Source organism: Pan troglodytes, chromosome 23 (assembly GCF_028858775.2).
Source record: "Pan troglodytes isolate AG18354 chromosome 23, NHGRI_mPanTro3-v2.0_pri, whole genome shotgun sequence".
NCBI lineage: Eukaryota > Metazoa > Chordata > Mammalia > Primates > Hominidae > Pan > Pan troglodytes.
Window position 1 is genome coordinate 37,019,231 of NC_086016.1, and position 26,573 is coordinate 37,045,803.

Genomic DNA, 26,573 nt, shown 5'->3' on the forward strand with positions numbered 1-26,573 from the left:
CTTCCATTCTGGGTTTCCTGGTGGCTTTTATCTGACACTCCACAGGGTCTCCTTTGAGGTTAGTCTCGGGGAAATTGTCACCTTCATTGTTGGTGACCTGGCTAAAGATGGACAAAAAAAATACAGCTCATAGTTCAAATTATTGTCACACTTCTTTACCCTAGGAACCTGGGTTTCAGAGAAGAAAGAGAAAGGATTGAGGATGGCAAAGAAAGCACAGAGATGAAAACACCAGTGGGGGAAATAACACTCTCTCACAGAGTTTCAAGGGGGCTTAAATAAGAAAATGTGGGCGTTCAGTAAATATTTTTTTGATTTTCTTAAACTTTAATTCATTCTACCTCCACTAAAAAGAGCTCTGGCCAAAAACACCACTGGGCAACTTTAGAGAAAAATAGCTGCAGCAGGGAGTGTGGTCTGAGAATGATAACTTGCCAGTAGATAGGTGGAATTTAGCCAAAGCAAAAAAATAGTGTTATTTATCTTAGACTTCTAAAAGTACCAACCTGGCCCAGGCACAATTTTTCAAATGACACACACACACACACATGCACATGCACCCCACATAAACAAACCCTATTATTATCCAAAGCAAATAAATGTACTAAGCAGATTTCTCACTGAAAAGAAATGGCATGAAATGAAGAAAAAGCAATAATTCCTAGACATTTTGGTTAATAAAAGCACAAAGCTGGCTAACTTTTGGTCTTTAATGTCTACATCAAAATTATGATAAATTGTACACATTAGGTGGGCCATAGGCATAAACAGTGCTTTACCCACCATATAAAAAGATAAAACCCTAGCCCACAAGCAGCATTTCCTACTACTAGAACCCAAGCCCACCCAGTCAGTCACAGAGTCCTGGGAAGAGACCATTTGAAGAAACTGGAATGTCACATGCCTCATGCTCAAGGTGAGCAGAAGCATTGGGATGTCTAGACCATTTTAGGAAATGGAAACAGCTATGCAAAGGCTGAGGTCCAGGTGACACAGAGCAGTCAGGAAACCAAAAGGCCAGTGTGCCTGGAATACTGTCAGTGAGATGGTTAGTGCCAAGAGGTGCAACTGGGGAAACATCAATGGCTGGACCACGCTGTGCCTTGGAGAACACATCACTTACTACCTGACTGATACCACCATCTTTCAGCTCATTGTGGCTCATCTGCTAAGCAGACATGATTGGCATACACAGAGCCCAATCAAAAATGAGATCTTTCCCAATTCATGTTACTAGACTCCCTTCCTTTTCTTTTCTTTACTTATATCCTAAGCAGTCTCTAAAGCGATGCTCTGAAAAAAATATTTACCACAATCCGTTGGCCATGAAACAGATTCTTAACAAAAGCACAGATCTCTTTTCTCCATCCTGTTGGATAGCTGAAGGATTAAGGTCTATCGCAAAGACTAGCTTTTCACCAAATCTGTTTTCCGTATATCCTAGGACAACAGCTAGACTGTATTTCTCAGCCTCCTTCACAGTTAGTTGGAGCCATGTAACTGAGTACTGCCAACAGAATGCAGGCAGAAGTGATGTATGTCCCATCCAGGCCTAGCCCATAAAAACTTCTCTCCATTGCCGTCTGCTGGCTGGACATCAGTGTCTGGAGACACCTTGGAAGCCAGCTACTGAACATGACAAAACCACCATCAGCCTGGGTCCCTGAATGACTGAGTGGAGCAGGCCTCATTCCTATCCATGCCCTACCTTTGATTAGATTTCATATGAGGATGAAATAAACTTCTATTGCATAAATCATTGAGCTTTTGGAGTACACATATTATACCCACTAATGGTACCTTAACTATATCTGGAATTTGACCTATTTCCTCAAGGACAGTTTGGGTTAACTTTTCCCCATTTGGAATTGCATAAAGCAAGACTCATGGTCTTCAAAATCCTCTCTTGAAGAGAAGGTAATGCACTATACTTGTTGGAACAGCAGAAGTATAGTTATGCAAGCTGGAATCATGGCAATCCTGCTGTCCATTCTGGAATCTGCAGTTAAGGCATATCTTGGAGATATTACAGATTCAGTTCCAGACCACTGCAATAAAGCAAATATAATAAAGTGAGTTACACATTTTTTTGTTTCCCAGTGCATATAAAATTTATGTTTACACTGTCTATTAGGTGTGCAATAGTATCTGAGAAAACAACATATATATCTTAATTTAAACATACTTTATTGCATGACAAAGATCTAACATCCAGAATCTGCAAGGAACTTAAACAAATTTACAAAAAAAAAAATCAAAAACTGGGCAAGGGATATGATCAGACACTTCTCAAAAGAAGACATTTATGCAGTCAAGAAACATGAAAAAAAGCTCAACACTGAACATTAGAGAAAAGCAAATCAAAACCACAGTGAGATACCATCTCATGCCAGTCAGAATGATGATTATTAAAAAATCAAGAAACAATAAATGCTGGTGAAGCTATGGGGAAATAGAAATGCTTTTACATTATTGGTGGGAATGTAAATTAGTTCAATCATTGTGGAAGACAGTATGGCAATTCCTCAAGGATCTAAAACCAGAAATACCATTTGACCCAGCAATCTCATTACTGGGTATATACCCAAAGGAATATAAATTGTTCTGCTATAAAGACACATGAACACGTATGTTTATTGCAGCACTATTTACAATAGCAAAGACATGGAACCAACCCAAATGCCCATCAAGAGCAGACTGAAAAAAGAAAATGTGGCACATATACACCATGGAATACTATGCAGCCATAAAAAAGAATGAGATCATGTTTTTTGCAGTGACATGGATGAAACTAGAAGCCATCACCCTCAGCAAACTAACCCAGGAACAGAAAACCAAATACCATATGTTCTCACTCATAAGTAGGAGCTGAACGATGAGAACACATGGACACAGGGAAGGGAGCAACACACCCTGGGGCCTGTGGGGGTTGGGGGGGCGGGCAAGGAGAGGGAACCTAGATGACAGGTTAATAGGTGCAGCAAACCACCATGGCACACGTATACCTATGTAACAAACCTGCACGTTCCGCACATGTATCCAAGAACTTAAAATAAAATTAAAAAAAAAAAATAATAACAGCCAGAAACTGAAAATTACAACCTAATATAAAGCAATGATTGGTATAGAACAGTGTTTCTGCTTAGAGAAGAATAAACAAGTAGAGTGGAAGCGTCTGAAGGCAAACATGAATAAATATGGGGAAATATGATAATGGTGGTATTTCAGATTGGTGGGGAAAGAGATATAGGTTGTTCAATAAATTGTGTTTCAGAAAAAAAATACTTTATTGCAAAAACTGCTAATGGGCCTTCAGTGAGTCATTATCTTTTTGCTGGTGGAGGATCTTGGCTTGATGTTGATGCCTGCTGACTGATCAGGGTTGTGGTTGCTGAAGGCTGGGGTGGCTGTGGCAATTTCTTAAAATAAGACAGCAATAAAGTTTGTCATATCAATTGACTTTTTTTCTTTTTTCTTTTTTCTTTTTTTTTTTACAAAAGAGCTCTCTGTAGCATGAGATGCTGTTTGATAGCATTTTACTCACAAGAGAACTTCTTTCAAAACTGGAGTCAATGCTCTCAAATCCTGCCACTGCTTTATTGACTAAGTGTATACAATATTCCAAGTCACTGATGTCAGTTCAACGATGTTCACAGCGTCTTCACCAGGAGTGCATTCCATCTCAAGAAACCACTTTCTTTGCTTGTCCATAAGAAACAACTCCACATCCTTAAGGATTTGTCGTGAGATTGAAACGTTTCAGTCACATCTTCAGGCTCCACTTCTAATTCTGTTCCTTACTGTTTCCAACACATCTGCAGTTACTTCTTCCACCAAAGTCTTGAAACTCTCAAAGTCATCCATGAGGGTTGGAATCAAGTTCTTCCACATTCCTGTTAACATTGATATTTTGATCTCCTCCCATGAATCATGAATGTTTTTAAAGAAAGATGAATCCTTTCCAGAAAATTTTCAATTTACTTTGCCCAGATCCATCAGAGGAATTGCTGTCTATGGCAACCACAGCCTTAGAAAATGCATTTTTTTAATAATAAGACTTTAAAGTCAGAATTACCTTCTGATCTATAGGCTGCAGAATGGATGTTGTGTTAGCAGGCATGAAAACAACATTAATCCCCTTATGAGTCTCCATTAGAGCTCTTGGATGATGAGGTGCATTGTTAATGAGCAGTAATATTTTGAAAAGAATCTTTTTCTCTGAGCATCAGGTCTCAAGAGTGGGCATGAAATAGTCATAAACCATGCTGTAAACAGATGTGCTTTCATCCAGGCCTTGTTGTTCCATTTCTAGAGCACAGGAAGAGTGGATTTAGCATAACTCTTAAGGGTCCTAGGATTTTCAGAATGGTAAATGAGCATTGGCTTTAAAGTCACCAGCTGCATTAGCCCCTAACAAGAGAATCAGCCTGTCCTTTGAAGATTTGAAACCAAGCATTGACTTCTCCTCTCTAGCTATGAAAGTTCTAGATAGCATCTTCTTCCAATAGAAGGCTGTTTCCTCTATTGTACATGGAAAATCTATTGTTTAGTGTGGCTGCCTTAATTGTCTTAGCTAGATCTTCTGGGTAACTTGCTACAGCTTCAACATCAGCACTGGCCTTACAATTTGATGTTATGCACATGGCTTCTTTCCTTAAACTGCATGAACCCACCTCTGCTAGCTTCAAACTTTTCTTCTGCAGCTTCCTAACCTCTCTCAACCTTCATAGCACTGAAAAGAGTTAGGGTCTAGCTACGGATTAGGCTTTGGCTTAAGGGAATGCTGTGGCTAGTTTCATCTGTTCAGACCACTCAAACTTTCTCTATACTAACAATAAGGCTGTTTTGCTTTCTTATCATTCATGTGTTTACTAGAGTAGCACTTTTAATTTTTTTCAAGAACTTTTCCTTTGCACTCACAACTTGGCTAACTTTGGCGCAAAAGGCCTAGCTTTCAGCGAGTCTCAGCTTTCTACATGCCTTCCTCACTGCACATAATCATTTCTAGCTTTTGATTTAAAGTGAGAGGCATGTGAGTCTTCCTTTTACCTGAGGCCAATGTAGGGTTATTAATTGGCCTAATTTCAATATTGTTATGTCCTAGGGAGTAGGGAGGCACAAAAAGAGGGAGAGAGATGGGCAATGGCCAATTGGCAGAGCAGTCAGAACACACACAACATTTATCGTTAAAGTCTGCCATATTATATGGGCATGGTTCATGGTATTCTAAAACAATTATAATAGTAACATCAAAGACCATTGATCACAGATTACCACAACAGATATAATAATAATGAAAACGTTTGAAATATTGCAAGAATTATCAAAATGTGACACAGAGACATACAGTGAGCAAATGCAGTTGGAAAAATGGCGCAGATAGACTCGCTCAGTGCAGGGTTGCCACAAACCTTAACTTTGTAAAAAAGACAATATCTGCAACACGCAATAAACTAAATCACAATAAAATGAGGTAGGCCTGTATATTTTTATCATCCATCACTGCACAGTTATTCCTCGCCTACTGTACCATCCAAGGGAACAGGGCAGAGACATGGACTCTATTGCTCAGGGAACACTCAGACATTAGACTTCCATGTGACATCTTTTAAAAGGTTTTTCTTCAGGGTCCATATATAGACCCTGCAGACCTAGGAGCTGCCACCTGTCAATCATTGGTATTCTGGGCATGTCCTGTAACTGTCCTTCCAATTACTGATATGCAGGGACAGTGGACACCAAACCATAAGTCAGCAGAAGTCCGGGATTGGTTTTTCCTGGCCTTAGTCACTTTTCCATTTGGAAACTTCCATTAACTAGGGAGGAGCCTGGAAAAAGGACAATATTTAGGAAATCTATGCCTCTTTCAGATTAACTGGCCACTGATCTATCACTGGTTCTGGGTATTGAAATGCTCCATTAACTACAGGAATCCTCTCACTAGGGAAAAGGGTGGGTGCAGGTCTATGATGGGTGGAAAGGGAAAAGTCAAGCTGCATCTGTGTCTATGCAGCGTATATTTCCATCTGTGTGCGTGTGTGTGCGCGTGCGCGAGAGAGGAGCACCTGTGTGTGCATGCTGAAATAAACCTCTGTGGGAGTGACAGTTCTAATATTTGGACTTGGCAATAGCAAAGCCTTAAGTGTTCAGTAAAACCTTCCATATTCTTATAACCCAGAAGAAAGGAGGGCAGTGATAACGTAGTTGTTGAAGGCCCTATGTAAAGATAGAGTGAGCTATTGAAAGTTCTTTGAAAGGAAGCCTGAACAATGCAGGAAGCCTGCATGGCTTCCAGGTCAGACAGCCCTGGGTTTGAATCAAGGCTGCACCATGTAACCTGGGCAAGTTGCCTATCCTTTCCAAGATGGAGTTTTCTTATATGTTAACTGAGAATAACAACAGCTATTGCCTGGCTGTTGAGCCCATTAAACAGCATCATGTTAAAAACTTCTAAAAGACTGAGTATAGAAGGAACATACCTCAACATAATAAAAGCCATATATGACAGACCCACAGCTAGTGTCATACTGAATGGAAAAAAAATGAAAGCTTTTCCTCTAATATCTGGAACACGACAAGAATGTCCACTTTCACCACTGTTATTCAACATAGCATCAGGGATCACCTGAGGTCAGGAGTTCAAGACCAGCCTGGCCAACATGGTGAAACCCCATCTCTACTAAAAATACAAAAGTTAGCCAGGAGTAGTGGTGGGTGCCTGTAATTGCAGCTACTTAGGAAGATGAGGCAGGAGAATTGCTTGAACCCGGGAGGCAGAGGTTGCAGTGAGCCGAGATCACGCCATTGCACTCCAGCCTGGGTGACCCAGCAAGACTCTGTCTCAAAAAAAACCCAATAAATTCAATAAATAAAGTAATTAATTAAATTAAAAGAAAACACCAAAGAAACTCTCCAGGACATTGCTCTGGGCAAAAATTTCTTGAATAATACCTCACAAGCACAGGCAGCCAAAGCAAAAATGGACAAATGGGATCTCATCAATTTAAAAAGCTTTTGCACAGCAACAAAAACAATCAACAAAGTGAAGAGACAACCCACAGAATGGGAGAAAATATTCGCAAACTATCCACCTGACAAGGGATTAATAACCAGCATATATTAGGAACCCAAACAACTCTATAGGAAAAAAATCTAATAATTCAATTAAAAATGGGCAAAAGATTTGAATAAACATTTCCTAAAAGAAGACATACAAATGGCAAACAGACATATGGAAAAGTGCTCAACATCACTGATCATCAAAGAAATGCAAATCAAAACTACAATCAGATATCATCTTACCCTGATTAAAATGGCTTACATCCAAAAGACAGGCAATAACAAATGTTGGTGAGGATGCAGAGAAAAGGGAACTCTGGTACACTGTTGGTGGGATATAAATTAATACAACCACTATGGAGAACAGTTTGGAGATTACTCAAAAAAGTAAAAATAGAGGTACCATATGATCCAGCAATCCCACTGCTGGGTATATACCTAAAAGAAAGGAAATCCAACCCAAATGTCCATCAATGATAGACTGGATAAAGAAAATGTGGCACATATACACCATGGAATACTATGCAGCCATAAAAAAGGATGAGTTCATGTCCTTTGCAGGGACATGAATGAAGCTGGAAACCATCATTCTCAGCAAACTATCGCAAGGACAGAAAACCAAACACCACGTGTTCTCACTCATGAGTGGGAGTTGAACAGTGAGAACACATGGACACGGGGAGGGGAACATCACACACCGGGGCCTGTCGGGGGGTGGGGGGCTGAGGGAGGAATAGCATTAGGAGAAATACCTAATATAAATGATGAGTTGATGGGTGCAGCAAACCAACATAGCACATGTATACCTATGTAACAAACCAGCATGTTGTGCACATGTACCCTAGAACTTAAAGTATAATAATAAAAAAAAAGAGAAAAGTGGGAGGGTAGGAGGGGTGTGGGGGATTAAATACTACCTATTGGGTACAATCTACATTATTTGGGTGATGGCTATACTAAAAGCCCAGACTTCACCGCTACCCAATATGTCCATGTAACACCACTGCACTTGTACCTCAAATCTATAAAAATTTTACAAAATTTGAAAATTTTTAAAAATAAAAATGTGTATATTTGTCCAAAAAAAAAGAAAGAAAGGAAATCTGTATACTGAAGAGATATCTGCACTCCCATGTCTGTTGGAGCACTGTTCACAACAGCCAAAATTTGGAAGCAATCTAAGTGTCCATCAAGAGATGAATGGATAAAGAAAATATGGTACATATACACAATGGAGTACTATTCAGCCATAAAAAAGACTGAAATCCTGTCATTTGCAACAACATGGTCATTAGGTTGAGTGAAATAAGGCACAGAAAGACAAACATCACATGTTCTCATGTATTTGCAGAATCTAAAAATCAAAACAATTGAATTCATGGAGATAGGGAGTAGGAGGAGGGTTACCAGAGGCTGGGAAGGGTAGTAGGAGGGTTGGAGTAACTTGGGGATAGTTAATGGGTACCAAAAAAAATAATAATTAGAAAGAATGAATAAGACCTAGTGTTTGATAGCACAACGGGGTGACTATCGTTAATAATAATTTGATTGTACATTTTAAAATAACGAAGAGAGTGTAATTGGATTGTTTCTAACACAAAGGATAAATGTTTGAGGGGATGGATACCCCTTTTTACATGATGTGATTATTACTCTTTGCATGCCTGTATCAAAACATCTCATGTACCCCAAAAATATATACACCTACTATGTACCCACAAAAATTATAAATTAAATCCCTGGCACAGACTAAATATTCAACAAATGGTCACCATTATGGCCTTAGAGTCAATGGATGCCCTTTGGCCTATTTACCATCTCATTATTTCGTATGTGCAGCTTTCATCCTTGTTTTGTCTTTTGATTCAGCCAGCTACCTCAGTGTAGGTAGCTGGCTTCCTACACATTTCCTACACTTCTTAGGACCTTGAGTCCATAGAGAAAACCTCTAGAGATGTGCTATCCAGTATGGTAGTTGCTAGCCTCATGTGGCTATTTAATTACAAATTTAAATTAATGAAAATAAAATAAAATTAGAAACTGAGCTCCTCAATTGCACTAGCCATGTTTAAAGCTCTCAGTAATCTCATGTGGCCAGTAGCCACTGTATTGGATAGCACAGATAGAGAGACCATTTTCCCCATCATGGAAAGTTCTATTAGACAGCACTGGGCTAAAAAGGATTATATAGAACTATGAGTCATTTTCCAGTATTTCCAAAGGCCTAATGAAAACTCTATATTTACTCTTAATGAGACTGCCCAGGTTAGCTAAAACACCCAGGGGACTACTTTCGGCTGGAACTATAACAGGCTGTGCTGTCATACCTTCCATGGCCAATGATCAAATAGGTGGGCTGGGAACAAGCCAGGGCCCTAGGCCCTGCATCTGGACCTGGAGAGCTGGCTGTACAGCAGGCACAGCAGCTAGCGGGCAGTGGGCAGGACCTCTGGCTGCAATCCCAGCCCCTAGTATCTTTGTGGTAGAAAGTGTGGAGGAGTCAGGAGCTATAAAGCCCAAGTATAGCAAAGCCAAAGAGGTAGGAAGGAGATATGGTGACTGGGGACCAACCAGGTGTCAAGGACATGGGAGGGAAGGCAGCACTGGACCCAAGCAGAAGCTGGAACTTGTGAGTGTGAAGACGACTGTGGAAGAGAAGCTCAGCTTCCTGACCCTGTGTATATTGCACAGTCTCCTAAAGGTAGCGGGCAATAGATCTAGATATTACTTGTCAACAAAAATGCTCCTCTAAGAAGTTGTGTTTTTGACTCATAAAAGCGGAAGAACAAGTTGAATATTACTTTATACATGCAGTTTACTTGTTGGATGTGACCAGTCCATGAGATCTAGTCTCCTTTTTTCTTGCTAAGAGAATCCCAGCTTTGTCTAGCCTGTAGTCACATGCCTAGTTAAAAATACTTCCCAAACTCCTCTGCAACTAGGAGTGGCCATGGGACCCAGTTCTAGACAGTAAGATTTAAGAGTAGAGCTTCTGAGAGAGCTATAATTTTCCTCATATAAAAAGACCAACTTAACTGGATCACTCCTTTTTTTTTTCTTGGCTTTTTTCCCAATGTTTTCTGCCTGAAATTCACATGTGAAGTCTGACTGTGCAGCAGACACCTTGAGGTTGAAAGCCACATCCTAACAAAATCAGGGTGCTGGATGGAACATGGGTTTTTGTTTTGTTTTCTTTTCTTTTCTTTTCTTTTGAGATGGAGTTTCGCTCTTGTTGCCCAGGCTGAAGTGCAGTGGTGCGATCTCGGCTCACTGCAACTTCCACCTCCCGGAGTTGAGCGATTCTCCTGCCTCAGCCTCCCAAGTAGCTGGGATTACAGGCGCCTGCCATCATGCCCAGCTAATTTTTTGTATTTTTAGTAGAGATGGGGTTTTACCATGTTGGCCAGGCTGGTCTTGAACTCCTGACCTCAGGTGATCCACCCGCCTCGGCCTCCTGAAGTGCTGGGATTACAGGCATGAGCCACCGCACCCGGCCCAGAATATGGGTTCTTAAAGACTTTGTACGTACTCTAAACCACCAACTCTGGACTCCTTATTGCATGAAAAAGGCAAACCCCCGTTTGTTGAGGCCACAGAAATAATGGTTCTTTACATGCTATCATAAACAATGGGCAAAATATACCAAAATGTGTACTTTGTGGAGGAAACACTAGTAAAAGGAGCCTTTGACAAGGAACAGATACTGCTTTCCCCTGCTTTGTGAGGTCAGAGAACAGATTCTGAAATCAGGCTGCAGGGTATGAATACTGGTTCTTCAGGAGCCACTGTCCTATACCAAGTTTTGGTGCAAATCAAATGAGGCAACTCCTCTAGGCAGATAAAAGTCCAGTGGGCCCACAGCTTGGTGAAAAGGTCATATCTTTTAATGAATTTGATAAAGGATTTGTTCCTCCCAACAAACTCATCCTCATACTAGCATCCATGATTTGTTAACCAGATTGGTGGCCGGATTTCAGACTCCTGGGCCAGGCGTCATTGAGCTGTGAAAAACATGCACAGCCATACATGGTGGCCATGGGGTCCACCACTTCCCACTTGTGAAGCCTGGGCCAAATGAATGGATTTCCCTTTGCCTCAATTTCCTTATCTAGAAGATGAAGCTAGTAATAACATGCTATCTTTACATGCTATCATATACAGTGGGCAAAATATATCAAAATATGCACTTTGTGGAGGGAACGCTTGTGAAAAGAGACTTTGGGCTCGGCACAATGGCTCAAGCCTGTAATCCTAGCACTTTGGGAGGCCAAAGAGGGTGCATCACGAGGTCAGGAGTTCAAGACCAGCCTGGCCAACTTGGTGAAACCCTGTCTCTATTAAAAATATAAAAATTAGCGGGGTGTGGTGGTACATGCCTGTAATCCCAGCTACTCAGGAGGCTGAGGCAGAAGAATTGCTTGAATGGAGGCGGAGGTTGCAGTGAGCTGAGATCACGCGCCACTGTACTCCAGCCTAGGTGACCCAGTGAGACTCCATCTCAAAAAAAAAAAAAAATTAAAAATTAAAAAAAAAAGAGAGAGAGAGACTTTGACAGGGAACCTTACTGGATCATAGATTAGGGAACTGGTTTGGAGACTCCTTTGAAGCAATGAGTTTAAGCCTAAACTCGCTGGCTTCCTCCCTTTAAGAGTTATTTTGCATATTAAATGAGATACCCAGTATCTATGTCTGCAAGATAGGAAACATACTACCTGCTGTTGTTAACAATGCAATGGCCATTATCATCATTATCACCATCATCATCGCCATCATCATTTTCCTTCCCTCATAATGTATTTACAAACCCCTAAAGTGTTGGCCAGCTAATAAGGACTCAATTATTCTTAAATTTAGAATCCGGTTGAATGATGGCCCACAGCTCTGCCTCCATCCGTGTTCATGAACTCCTCAACTCTCTCGGCTAAATCCCAAAGCATTGCCTTGATTCCAAGCATCAGTTTGTCATATCTGCAGCATCAACCCAGAAATTTTTTAATTGCCAAAAGTTCTGTTGAGCCAGCTGAAGAATGAGGACTTGTACAATAGCTGTCTCCGTTTACTGTCACGTCAGCACAAATAGAAAATTTTCTCAAAGTGAGAAGGAAGAGTAGAGGGTGGTCTGGAATGTCCTAAAGGAGGAATGAAGGTCTGTGTCGAGTCTGGGAGCTCAGGTCAGGGTTTTGTTGATAAGCAATCAATAAGGCAGGACCAGCGAGTAGAGACTGTTGCTCTGTGTTTAGAGCTGGGACAACAGCTTGTGGAATGTGGATCCCAGGAAGTGGTGGATCCAAGGGCAAATAGCTGTGTGATTCCTCCATTTCTCCCCTCGCAGCCATAACCGTAGGTGTGAAAACAGGTGGAGAGCATCACTGACAAGATGCTCACTTAGGAAGAGAACCAGCAGCACTGGGGTGGAAGAAAAGCCTGGGAGATCCACGTAACAGAGGAGCCCTGTTCCCCTCCACCAACTGCCCCTAGCCCAGGTGTGGCGCTGGTGCCAGGTCTTCAGAGGAAGGGAGTTGTCCCTAGGAAAGGGACCAGGGACAGAGTGAAGAATGAGGCTGGAAGAGAAGCAAGGAGCCAGGAGGATGGCGATAGACTGAGATGAACTCAGCAGTGAAATTCCACGTGGCAAAATGGAAAATCTACATTAGAGAGTGGTGATTCCTACAGTGCCTGTCAATGATGCCTCAATGTCTCCCCCTCAAATCTCCAACCAAATTTCCATTGCTCACTGATGCCTGGTGTAAGTGGATTCACCTGAGGGGAACATAAAGAGAAGATGAGATTCACAGCTAGGTCCTCACTTTGCTCAACAGAGGCATCACAGGATGCCTGAGCAGTCCGGAGATAGTGAGCCCTCAGGACTCTGCAGAAACCCAGGGGAGGGGCTCTGGACTTCCTCAGGGATTGGCAGGGGTTTGAATCTCATTTACATCTTTGAAGGGCAAAGGTTCCCAGTGGAGATCTGGGTTACGCATCCAGGGCCAGTTGGTCAGGAGTTTGCACGTTTCATCTTCTGCAAAGCCTGTTTGGAAGGAGGGTGGGTGCCTCCAAAATGGAGACTCCAAAGATATCCATGCAGATCCCAGCTCTGCACTTACAGGCTGCTTGGCCTTGAGAAAGCTCCCTGACCTCTTGGAGTGTCATTGTCATCTAGCACAGTGCCTGGTTCCTAATTGGCCTTAACCACTCTTCAATGACTGTGCAAATGAGCCTGGTGCTGAAGACAGTCTTTATGCAGAGAGAGCTCCACAGACCCAGCCTGAGGGAAAGCTGTGTGGGGAGGAGGGAAGCCTGAGTGCTGTGTCTCCGGGGAGCAAAGAGGAGCAGGGGCCCCACCAACCCTCTGCCCCAGGTCTTCTAGGGTGGTCTGCATTTTGCCCCAAATATGTAGCTACATGTTATGCCATGTAAAGGTGTGGAGTAGAAGAAGGGATAATCTTGAAAACAATTAACAACTGGTACAGTCAGAATGGATGCCATCTGTCACTGGTGTGCACCAGCCATGTGTATAAGGTATTCGTGGGTGCAGAAAATAGTATCCCTATAGGCAGCACATTGTGATCACCAGAATATCAACTCATGGCCTTTGAAGGAACATGTATGCTGGTCCCTGCTTTACAGCCTCACTTAAAACCACGCAATGTTGGAAATAGCCCTTCTCTCCATGAGCTTCAAATTCCTCACCTATAAAGTGAGTACAGAATGGCCTGCAGAGCCAAAGTGAGGGTGAGGGAAGGAAGGAGGGGTGGAGTCAAGCAAGGGAGCAATTTCAGGAGTCCCAGCCTCAGCCCCAAGCCTTGGGGAGCTTTGGGGCACAAACAACCCCTCAGACTCTGATGGAGTTTGTCTGGAGACAGAGGAGCTGGGTGTTTTGCACCCACACTGGTCAACTAGTGACTACAGGCTGTTCCCACTGTGGCATGGACTCCCAGGCATGGTGGCTCTGCCTATGCTCAGAGACTCCAACTCCCAAGAACAGTCCTCTGACTGTGGCGGTGTAGGTGAGAGCCATCGCAGCAAAACAGTATCTGGGCTAGGCGCACAGAGTGGGTTACGGGGATGGGAGGGGAAGACCACACTAGCTGGAACTCTTATGAGAATCAAATTAAAGCAGTGCATGTCGGAGTTTTTTCATCTTCCTATCCCTGGGTGCAATAATGCTGATAACCACTTACATGTCTCTTACCATAAGCCAGGCACTGTTCTAAGGGCTCCACATGGATTCGCTCATTTTATTCTTACCTCCAGATGTGAAAATTGGGGCACAAAAAGGAAAGTAACTTGCTCAAGGTCACACAGCCAGTAGGTGGCAAAATGGGTACTTGTGCCTGAAAAATCTAGGTCCACAGCCCCTGCTCTTAAACACCGTGATGTGCTGCATTCGGGTGTGGCCAGGGCCATGCTCCCTCATGTGCTGTCCCGTATGGCAGTTGCCTGGCACGTGTGGCTACCCATGTGTCAATTCAAAGTTAAGTTTTTTAAGTTAATGAAATTAAAAAGGCAGTCTTTCATTTGAACTAGGCACCTCTAAAGTGCCTCATGTAGAAAGTGGCTACCATGTCATATTGGACAGTGTACACACAGAATATTTCCAATAGAATGTTCTACTGGACATTAAATATATATATAGTGTATTTTTTTTTTTTTTGAGATGGAGTCTCACTCTGTCGCCCAGCCTGGAGTGCAATGGTGCAATCTTGGCTCACTGCAACCTCCACCTCCCAGGTTCAAGCGATGCTTCTGCCTCAGCCTTCCGAGTAGTTGGGATTACAGGCACGCACCACGATGCCCGGCCAATTTTTTGTATTTTTAGTAGAGATGGGGTTTCACCATATTGTTCTGGCTGGTCTCGAACTCCTGACCTCAGGTGATCCACCCGCCTCGGCCTCCCAAACTGCTGGGATTACAGGAGTGAGCCACCGCACCCAGCCAAGGTATTTACTGAAATAATAGCTAAATACACATTAGCTATTATTACTCCTGCTACTTCTACTTATTATCTTTGCTGCTTTTATTATTGTTGTCACTAATATAAAGCTGGAAGGAACCACCATAGAGCTCATATCACATCGCAGATGGGGAAATCAAGGCACGGAGAAGGAACTCTGCATAAAGGTGACAAAGCCAGAACTCTCACTCTCTCGATTCCCTGGATGGCCGCCTTTCCACCAGTGTGCTATAAAACAATTCCACAGCCATTTTAGCACTTCAACTTCAAGCTTTGTCTATGGGGTTTAAATATTCCATCTCTGACCAACCATGAAACCATGGAAACTGAATGGCAAATTGAAAAGGCAGCAAACAAATTAGCTTGCAAAACCCCACAAATGATATAATCGCTCCAGTATTTAAGCTGCAGATATTCTCTGCATTTCAGCCAAGGCCTTTCTCAATTGCTTTTGTAAACCTGCACTTGTGTGTTCCACGTTCAGCATCAGCCCACACAATACTGTGGCCAGACTCTACATGCATCCTCAGCTCCACAGATTCAGAGCCAAACTCAAAGGGGTGAAACTTACCCTTGACCCAGACCTTTACCCTCCCATCCTGGGCAGGAAGGCCAAAGCACACGAACAGGTCTCCAGTTCTGTTGTTTTATTCCTCCTGGGAGGCTCCAAAGATAAGTAAATAGGAGTGCTATTCTGTGGGTGGGAAGAGAGTAAAATTGTTTAAAGTGGAACAAGGGGGAAATTACAATAAAAACTAGCCAGAAGCAGAGAGGCATCTGTGGTAGACTGCATTAATGGTTCAATTTTTCACCCCTTCTGGTATCCACACCTTTTGCCAATTAAATGGGGTGCTGTACTTCCCACTATGCTAGAGCATAATTCCTTATCTCTGTGGGATTTTCTTCGGCCAGTGGAGTGCTAGTAAATGTAACACAGAGTCCTGAAAGGCTCTTGTGTAATTGAGCTTGCTCCTTCTTGTGCCATAAGAAGAACATGCCCGTTCATCCCAGAGACGATGGAAGAGAGGCAACGGGGTCAGAGCTGCCTCAGCTTAGCTAGCCCAGATAAGCTCAGATGAAAGCAGGGCACCCATTCCTCCCACCCATGCTGACCCAAAAAAGCATGAGTGAGTCCAGCCGAGGTCAGTAGGGAGCTCACCTTAGCCCAGCCAGTCCACGACCAATGCACAAGAGGCATGATCTGTAATAAATGACTTGTTTTAAGCCACTTAATATGGGGGTTATTTGTGACTCAGCAATAGCTAGCTGATACAGCATCCTTGATTCCTCTCTCCCTCACTTCCAACATCCAATCCATCAGCAAGCTCCAAATAAATCTACCCACTTCTTTCCAATTGCCTGGCCACACCCTTAGTCCATTCCAGCATCATTTCTCATCTAAACCACTGATTCTCTCTCACCTACACTCTTGCCTGCCTCCAATCCATTCTCTACACAGAAATTGGGATTCTTTTTTCAAAGCAAAATTGAATTAGGTCTCCCTAGACCTAGAGTAGAGATAAATCTTAATAAAATCTCAGCTCCTAATGATGCCCACCAGGCCCCTACAGGATCCATCCCCTGATGACCTCTTCCAGCTCTGTTCATCCCACTCTCCTTGAAGTCTGACCAACCTTCTTTTAGTTCTTGAAACATGCCAAACTCTTTCCCACATTGAGGTCTTTGCACATTCGGTTCCCTCTGCCTGAAATGCTTTCCTCCCTATTTTTAGCATAGCTAACTCTTTCTCTCCCTTGAGCCTCATCATAAACATACTTCCCTGGCTGTATTCCTAAAGGATGGTTCCCTCTGTTTTCTCCATCTCAAACTAGCTCTTTCTTTGAATTATTGAAATTGGCTACTATTTTATTCCTTTGTCTGCTTTCTTTATTCATTCACTCAAAAGTTATTTATGAAGCTCCTATTATGTGCCAGGCATTGTTCTAGGTGCTGGGGAGGCCACAGTGAACAAGACAGACCAACTCCTTTCCCTCATGGAGACACTGAACAAGTAATAAATAAATTGTGGCTCACACACCTTGCTCTCTGTGGGGTGTCTGGTCATGTAATCGGGGCAACAGAGTAAACAGGGGAGACTCCATTGGCCTTGACTGCTCTGCTTAGAATTGGTTGCAAGTGAAATAGTGAGAGAAATAAAAAGTATACACAGACCCAGAAGCTCTAGGTCAATCTCTTCTACCCAGCACTCAATTTCATCCCTTTGTGATCTCATCCTTATTCTGTTGAACAGCCCCTCTTGGTTCCTCCCTCAAGCGTGAATTGTCCTGTCTTCAATGTTGTTTACTTCATTTGCACAGGACATCTCTCATTATTATTTGTATGGGTCCCAGTACCTAACCAATTTAGTGTGGGAGATCAGACTCCTATCCCCATTGTACCCTCTGCTTCATTCAATCAAAGCCCAGCTGTGTTCTTGACTCACCTTACTCTTCTGCTCATCAGAAAATAGACCTCTGCTGGGCTGAAATCTGCTTATTTTTTGTCTGTTTCTCCACGGGGCAATAATGATTTATAGCAGTTCCCATGAATTTGCAGACTTCCCACATTATATTTCTTCTAGCTCTAGCGAAACTTGATAACGTTTCCTTCTCTAATGCAATAAATTTACCTTCTGGTAAATACTACTCCACTCAAGAGAGATAATGTAATTTTAAATAGTGATAAATGAGATGAAGAAAATAGAGCAGTCCTATGTTTAATAGAAGTGGCAAAAGTGGGCATCCTTGTCTTGCTCCAGATCTTAGAGTAAAAGCTTTCAACTTATCTCTGTTCAGTACATCAGCTTTGGGTTTGCCATATATGGTTTTTACTGTGTTGAAGCACATTTTTCCTATTCCTAATTTGCTGAGAGTTTCTATCATGAAGGGATGTTGAATTTTGTCAGATGCTTTTACTGCAGCTATTGAAATGTGAGATAAATTATATTGAAATGATCATATATGGTTTTTGTCTATTTGTTCTCTTCATCATGGTACTAGAAGTCCTAGCCAGAGAAACAGACATGAGGGGAAAAAAGGCATTCAAATTGAAAAGGAAGAAGCTAAATTGCCTCTGTTTGTAGGCAACATAATCTTGTATATAGAAAACCCTACAGACTCCACTAAAAAATTGTTGGAACTCATAAACAAATTCAGTAAAGTTGCAGGACACAGTGTCAACATACAAAAATCAATAACATTTCTATACACTAACAGAACACTATCTGAAAAAAATCAAGACAACAATCCCATTTATAATAGCTACCAAAAAAATACTTATAAATAAATTTAACCAAGGAAGTGAAAGATCTCTACACTGAAAACTATAAAACATTGAAGAAAAAATTAAAGAAGACACAAATAGATGAAAAGGTATGCCATGTTCATGGATTGGAAGAATTAGTATTATTAAAATGTCCACACTACCCAAAGCAATTTATAGATGCAATGTAATTCCTATCAAATTATCAATGACATTCTTCCCAGAAATATTTTTTTTAAATCTAAAATTAATATAAAACCAAAAAAAGACCCTGACTAGCCAAAGCAATCTTGAGCAAGGAGACCAAAGCTGTAGGCATCACACTACCTGATTTGAAAATATATTAGAAAGCTGCAATAAGCAAAACAGCATGGCACTGGAATACAAAAAGACACACAGACCAGTGGAATAGAGTGTCCAGAAATAAATCCATGCATATATGGTCAACTTATTTTCTGTAAAGATGCCAAGAACACATGATGAAGAAAGGACAGTCTCTTCAATAAATAATGTGGGAAAAACTGGATGTCTACACGTGGAAGAATGAAATCAGACCCTTATCTATCACCATATACAAAAATTCACTCAAATGAATGGCTATTATCAAAAAGACAAAAAATAATAAATGCTGGTAAGGATGTGAAGAAATGGGAACCTTTAAACACTTTCACTGGAAATGTAAATTAGTTAAACCATTATGGAAAAGAGTATAGAGGTTTCTCAGAAAATTAAAAATAGAACCACCATATGATCCAGAAGTCTCATTCCTAGGTATATATCCAAAGGAAGTGAAATCAGTATGTCAAAGAGATATCTGCACTCCTATATTTATTGTAGCAGTATTCACAACAGCCAAGATATGGAGTCAACCTATCGTCCATCAACAGATGTACGGATAACAAAAATGTGGTATATATACACAATGGAATACTCTTTAGCCATAAAAAGGAATGAAATCCTGTCATTTGTGGCAAATAAACCTGGAGGACATTATGTTACGTAAAAGAAGCCAGGCACGGACAGACAAACAGCGTATGCTCTCACTAATATGTAGGAGCTAAAAAAGTCAAAACTCATAGAAATAGAGAGTAGAATGGTGGTTGCCAGATGCTGGTGGGGAGGAGTAAAAGGGGAAAGGGGAGAAGTTGGTCAACGGGTGCAAAGTTACAGTTAAGAGAAATAAGTTCTGGTGTTCTATTGCACAGTAGAGGGACTACAGTTAATAATATTGCATTGCATCGCATATTTTACTTTTTTATTTTTTATTATTTATTTATTTATTTTCTTTGAGGTGGAGTCTCGCTCTGCCACCCAGGCTAGAGTGCAGTGGTGCAATCTCGGCTCTCAGCTCACTGCAACCTCCAGCTCCCAGGTTCAAGCGATTCTCTTGCCTCAGCCTCTTAAGTAGCTGGGATTACAGGCATGAATCATCACGCCTGGATAATTTTTGTATTTTTAGTAGAGACGAGGTTTCACCATGTTTGCCAGGCTGGTCTCGAACTCCTGGCCTCAAGTGATCTGCCTGCCTAGGCCTCCCAAAGTGCTGGGATTACAGGAGTGAGCCATTGCGCCTGGCCTGCATTGCATATTTTAAAACAGCTAGAAAAGAGGATTTTGAATGTTCTCATTGCAAAGAAAGATAAACGTTTGAGAGGGCAAATATGCTAATTAATCCAATTTGATCATTACAAAATGTATACATCTATCAGAACATTCCTGTACCCCATATATATGTACAATTATTATTTGCCAATTAAAAACAAAATAAAATTTAAAAAATAGGGGAGAAAATATGGCTTAGGTAGCTGCCCCAGTCTGTGTTCAATCAACATTTGTTGAATTAGTAAATTAACAAGTGAAAGAAACAATTAAGGGTCTTGCAGCTTTTCTTCTTCTCCCCAATCAAGCTTCTTCCCATCTCTCCATTTTCTGTCTTCTCCTGAGAGTCAGACTGAATTAACTAGGTGTTTCTTCCTCCAGATGTGATCCAGGTTAAGATCCAGTAGATTCATTAATGTACAGACTAATCTGTTATAACAAAGAAGCCCCAAAATTCAGCTGATTAAATAAGAAAAGAGTTTATTTCTTTCTTATCTAACAAAGATAAGAGGTCCAAGCTGACAGAGCAGCTCTGCTCCATGAAGTCATTCAGGGGCCCAGGTTCCTTCTATCTTCCTGCTACATCACCCCCTGGTATTTTGTCTTTACCTCCGTGATCAAAACTGGGTCACTACCATGCGCATACTTTGGCCTACGTAAAGTAGGAGGCAAGCTGTTTCTTAAAGAAATAACAGCAAGTTACACATTCCATTGGTGAGACTTTAATCAAACTCAGAGAATCTCAGAAATGTTGTCTATAGCTGGGTGGCCATGTACTTAGATAAAACTTGGGGATGTGCTATTTCTTTCTTTCTTTTTTTTTTTTTTTTTCTTTGAGATGGAGTCTCGCTCTGTCACCCAGTCTGGAGTGCAGTGGCGTGATCTCAGCTCACTGCAACCTCCACCTCCCGGGTTCAAGTGATTCTTCTGACTCAGCCTCCCAAGTAGCTAAGACTTCAGGTGTGCACCACCACACCCGGCTAATTTTTGTATTTTTAGTGGAGATGAGGTTTCACCATATTGGCCAGGCTGGTCTCGAACTCCTGATCTCGTGATCTGCCTTGCCTCTGCCTCCCAAAGTGCTGGGATTACAGGCGTGAGCCACCACGCCTGGCTGGGGATGTGCTATTTCTAACAGAAAGAAGGAGAGAATGGATATTGGGAAACAGCTAACAACCTTAGCCACACTCAAACCTTTTATGATAACCAAACCCTGGCAAGGCACCATTGATCCTGCGGCTTCCCCTCTCTGAAATGTTCCTTTTCTTCTTCCTCACCTATCAAACTCCTACTCTTCCTGTAGAGTCCAGCTCAAATGAACCCAGCAACACTCAGCTATTCAGAGCCATTTGTGCCAAGGGCTGTGGAAGGAGTGCTAAGCCCCTGCATTCTGAAGACTTCACCATGAGATTCTGTAGGTAAAGCATTAGCACGTTGCCTGACTCAATAAGTGACTGAATGGATAGTGTGTTCTCAATAAATGAGCAATGTCATCATTGCTATTGTTCTTTTCTCAAGGTTTTCCTGGGAAAAGGCTACCCGATACAGTAGAAGGAGCACCAGCTTGAGAACCAGTAGACTGGTGCTTGAATCCTGTTTCAGTCACTTTTTCACTATGTGACCACGATCTGTGCTTAACCTGTCTAGGACTCTGTTTCCTCATCTGTTAAATGGGAATCATAGCAGTGCTACCTTACAGAGATATTTATTAAATTATATGATCCATGTAAAGCATTTAGTACAATGCCTCCAAAGAGAGTTTCAATGAATGGTAGTTTTTCTAATTTAGCTATCATCATTCTCATAATCAGGGAAATATAACCATGTGTATTGATCAGATGTGCATTTAGCTGTAGAATAACAGAACCCCATAACAATGACACTGAAAGATGGGAGTTCATTTGGCTTCCAAAGCAATGAGCCCAAAGGCGGATGGGGCTACAGTGGAGACTCAGGAGCTCAAGGACCTGAGTTCCTTCTCTCTTTTCTCTTTACTATCACTAGCGTGTTGGCTTTTCTCCTTGCATATGTCACTCCTAGCCCCCAAATGATGGCTGTGCCTCTAATATGAGCATATTCCAAACCGGAAGTAGGAAAAATGATAAAAGGAGGCTTGCCAGTCAAGTCTCTTCCTAGTTACCAGGGAAAGTAATGCTTCCCTGGGTGCCCCATCCCATAAACCTCCTCTGAGCTCTGAGTGGTCAGAACTGTGCCATATGTCTGCCCCTAAGTATCAGGTAGCTGGAAGAGGACGTTGTGAATGGGAGTGGGATCAGCCACCAACAGTGACTGTTACGGGTTAAATTATGTCCCCCACAAAGCTATGTTCCAGTTCTAACCCCTGATGCATGTGAATGTGACTTTATTTGGAAATAGGGTCTTTATAGATGTAATTAGTTCCCAGAGTAGAGTAGGCCCTTAAGGCACTATGACTAGTGTTCATATAAGAAAAGAGGGGCACAGGGAGAAGACAGCCATATGACAATGAAGGTAAAGATTGGAGTGATGCTGCTACAAGCCAGGGAATGCCAAGAGTCATCAGAAGCTGAAGAAAGCAAAAAGGGGTCCCCCCCGGAGATTTTGGGGAGAGCATGGCCCTGCCAACATCTTGATTTTGGACTTCTAGCCTCCAGAACTGTGAGAGAATAAACTATTGTTGTAAGCCATCCAATTTGCAATGTTGGGGTACAGCAGCCCTCGGGAATAAATACAGTGACACTGTCACAACCAGGTGAATAAATGGATGCGTCACCCTGTGACTAGTGCCAAAATTGAGGGTTGTATTAAGCAGACTCATTCATTCATTCATGCAACCACAGTCTGACCCAGGTGATTTGCTTCAAGCTAATGTTACAGCCCCAAGTGCAGCCCCTTGTCTTCCCAACAACCCCTGTTCTTGGGTCTCTAGAGCTCCTTGCTCAAGAACATGTTTACTTGTCCACACATCAAGTGGTTGCCTGCGCACAGCTGAAGCCAACAGTGCATGACAGGACTTAGCCCCAGCTGGCCTCTATGCCTACACCTGGCTGTGCCGCTGGGAAGGTGTCTGGCGACAAGTAAATGTAACCTACAGCCTAAAGGACCCAAGACCCCGGAGCTGCAGGAAGCCTCCATGAGGAGCTACTGATGCAATTAACTTGGGAAACACTTGCTAAGAGTTGGAGTAGGAAGAAGCAACCCATGGGGCAATTTGGGACAAAAGACACATTTTTATGCAATCATGTAGACTTGAACTGTGAGTTATTACTGCTTATCAGAATGTCTCTCCTGCTCTGCAAACCATCTTTAAAGATAAACAGTGCTTCTCCCCAGGGTGGATTCTTTCTCTTATATTTATTAAACTCTATTGAGCAAGCATAATGCATCATGCTTCATGCATCAGTATACTTCAGCCTCCTCACAACAGGAAAATGGGGGAAAGTGCTATTTTAATTCTTATTTTATAGACAGAAAAACTGAGGAAATTGACCAAGGCTGCATAGCCAGCAAACAGCAAAACCTCGACTCAAACCCAGATCCATTGTTTCTGATTTGTGTGCCCTTGACCACTTAAAGCAATTCTGCCAGCCCAGAAATTGTGCTTAATTAGCTCAGAAGACAGTTTCTTTACTGAACACTTGCTGAATTCAAATGAAGTTATTATACCATATTTCACAGGAAAAAAATACATATTAGTCTTCTTACACTTAAGTTTGTTTCCCATAATTTTTCTTTAAAATATCATACATCTGCTTGTCTATGTGGGCAAAAGACAAGCAAATGAACAAATAGAAACATGCTTTTTATAGAAAATTGAGATGTTTTTAAAATTCTTTATGTATGTTTTTTAGGCTTGAAGACCAACTTTCACGTAATATAGTCAGATCTGAATCTGACCACATCATCGGCAATATTGTTTCTAGTTTGATTTGTAGAAGAAAATGCATCCATATGTCACAGTATTCCATATAGGAGTAAATGTTTCAGAGTACTCTAACCCTTGAATAAATTAAACAGTTCAGAGAATTCTGGATTTAAATCACAGCTCACCCATGTCAAATGAAAAACCAACCTTGACTTAGGATAGGAGAGACTATTACAATGGGGAGAACACTGTGACTTTGGGGTCTTTGAAGCATCTCAAAATCAAACCAAATAGGGCTTTCTTTTCTAGGGAGGGGGAAGCAGAACTGGCAGGGACTTTGGGGGAGGCTGGCAGGTGGTGAGGGGAGCATATAACATGAAGGGGGAGTTTAACTGGATTTCTCTTTCTGGTCAGCCTCCTAGAACAAGCTGTTCTACACCTGGATGCTTGCTTAAACTTAAGGATGAGCAAAGTTTAGGAGCCTGTAGGAAGGAGAAGCCTGACTAAAGTTTGGCTGAGCCAAGTTCATCAGTACTAGCATCACTTGCCCACACGCTTCTGAGTTGCGTGACCTTGGGTTACTTACTTTTCCACTCCGAGATTCAATTTTCCTTTTTTTCCAAAATGTGGACAATAACTGGTCCCTGCCTCACAGCATGGTAAGGAATAGATGAAACCCTTTGCAAAGAACCATCGACCTCTATTTCCTCAGGCCTAGAAGAGCACCCAAGGACATAGCAAGTCCCTGTCTACTGTAGCTGCCATCCTTGTATACCTGCATAAAATGGGGCTGGGTGAGGCAGCTTGTGCTTATGTTTGGAAAGTTCTCTGAGTCTGCAGCATGAAAGCAAGGCTGTCCCCACTCTCTCTGAGCTTGAAACCCCTGCTCACTCCCCTGCAATGACAACCTCTCAAATGCAAGCTTGGTAAATTTGTTCTCAGCCACAAAGGAAATGGATTACAAAGCTTAATTAAAGAGGACATTTTCCATTCTGTTATTTTTTTTAATGCATCTGGTTAGGGAAAATAAATACTTTTCATCAGCCAGGAAATTCTTCAGATGCACTTTAGCCCGGGATGCCAGAACCAAGCAAAATGTTCAGAATCTTCAGTTCTTAGGAATGACATCTAGAAGGTAGGAACCGAGGAAAAGGAACTAGGCAGCTTGAAGAATGGGGAGTGTAGTTATTCTATCTCTGCTCTTTGTCCAGCAGAGGGTGTGACAGATGATGGCAAAGAGTCATTTATTCAACTGACCTGTGAGCACCCATTAACTCATGCACTTTTCATACACCATCTTGTAGAATCTAACTCCAAGACCCCATCCTGAGCTCCGGGACCCCCCCATGACCCAGCCCTGCTCTTCTGACCTCATTTTCCCCCCCTCCCCTGTCATTCTTCTCCAGTCACATTGGGTCCTGGTTCCTCCACTAGAGAAGGAGGCCCCTCCCTCAGGTCAATGCACTAGCTCTTCCCTCTTCCCTCGGCCTGAAATCAGCTCCCTTTCTTACATAACTTGAGTCCCTGCTGAAATACCAGAAAGAACTCCCCATCCCCAACCCCTGCTGTGTAAACAGCCCTCCCACTGCCCCTGTACCATGCCCCCCCTCCCCCTGCCACCATGATTCCTTTATACTCATGGGACTTATTACCACTTAAAATGATATTTTTACATTTGTTTTCCATGTTCATGTTAAGCCCCCCTACAATGTAAACTCCATGACATCAGGGACTTGGTTTTATGGCTACCAAATTTCCATTGTCTAGAACAGCTCCTGGCATAAACATAATAGGTGATTGATAAATATTTCCCTATTATCTCACTTCATCCAGCCTGGAAGGTAGGTATTGTGGTCCCCATTTGACAGATGGGGAAATAGACCTTCAGAAAAACAAAGTCACTGGTCCAGGGTTGTACAGCTAGGAAAAGGGAGCCCTGGCTTTGAATCCGCATCCCAAGCTTCCTGTACCACCCACTGCCTCCTGAGAAATAATGCTGTTAAAAGTGACTCTCAGAGTTACCCACAGGCTCCAGAGGACCAAGAACTCCGTCTCAATCCTAAAGTGCAGATAGGCTATGAACTCCAGCTCATCAGGGTACTGGCAACTTACATAAACCCCAGGCACTCCTCCAAGATCAGATATCAGATTCGCTAAGTTCAAGTGTATTGGAATCATCTGTCACCCCTTCAAAATTATTTACTCTAAGCAGTTGATAATGAGAACATTTATAAAGAAGATGCCCACCTGAATAGTATCTTAAAGTAACAGACAGTCGGTGTAATGGTTCACTAATTGGTCTTTGCTAAACATCAACTCAAATGGCCAAAATACTCCTTAATGGACCAACTATATTAAAAGTCCAGGTGCAGGTGAGATGGGAAACAGCCTTCAGCTATGCATGCTGTGGGAAGGCCCTGAGGCCCTAAGGAGGCAGCAAGGAATCTGGCAATGAACTCAGGTTTTGGAGCCAAATAAACCTTAGAATCCCCCTTCTCCCAGCCCTACTCTCTCCTTCCCTACTGCTTACTACTTATAGCCTTAATGGGAAATGGGCTGTGATTAACTTCCCTAAGCCTCACTTTCAACATCTACAAGGTGTGGGATGAAAGACATAATAATGGTACCCAAATTTATGGCAGACTATGGAAAATAAACCACATTGTACCTACAAAGCACTTGGCACATTCCTTGGCACATGGCAGGTATTTGATAAATGATAGTTCACACATTTCTCTTCAGTGCACCTGTTTCCCTGAGCCAAGGGACCCAGAAGTGGGAATTTTATTAACTTTTTAATAAGGAGGCTATGAAATAATCTCAAGACTAGAGTATACTTGGCCATTCTTTTTAAAA

The 26,573-nt window shown here is 42.2% G+C and overlaps 1 long non-coding RNA gene across 8 annotated transcripts in view; it reads right to left on the reverse strand.

Moving 5' to 3' along the window:
• Positions 1-26,573, reverse strand: part of LOC104003756 (uncharacterized) — a 248,053-nt gene that overhangs the window by 164,303 nt on the left and 57,177 nt on the right. For 7 of the 8 annotated variants that reach the window (XR_008541791.1, XR_008541787.2, XR_008541790.1 and 4 more), the window contains one exon: positions 15,585-15,707. The exons of the other annotated variant lie outside the window; for it this stretch is intronic. This is a non-coding gene — a long non-coding RNA (uncharacterized LOC104003756). The remainder of the gene's footprint in view (positions 1-15,584; positions 15,708-26,573) is intronic. 8 annotated transcript variants of the gene reach the window in all.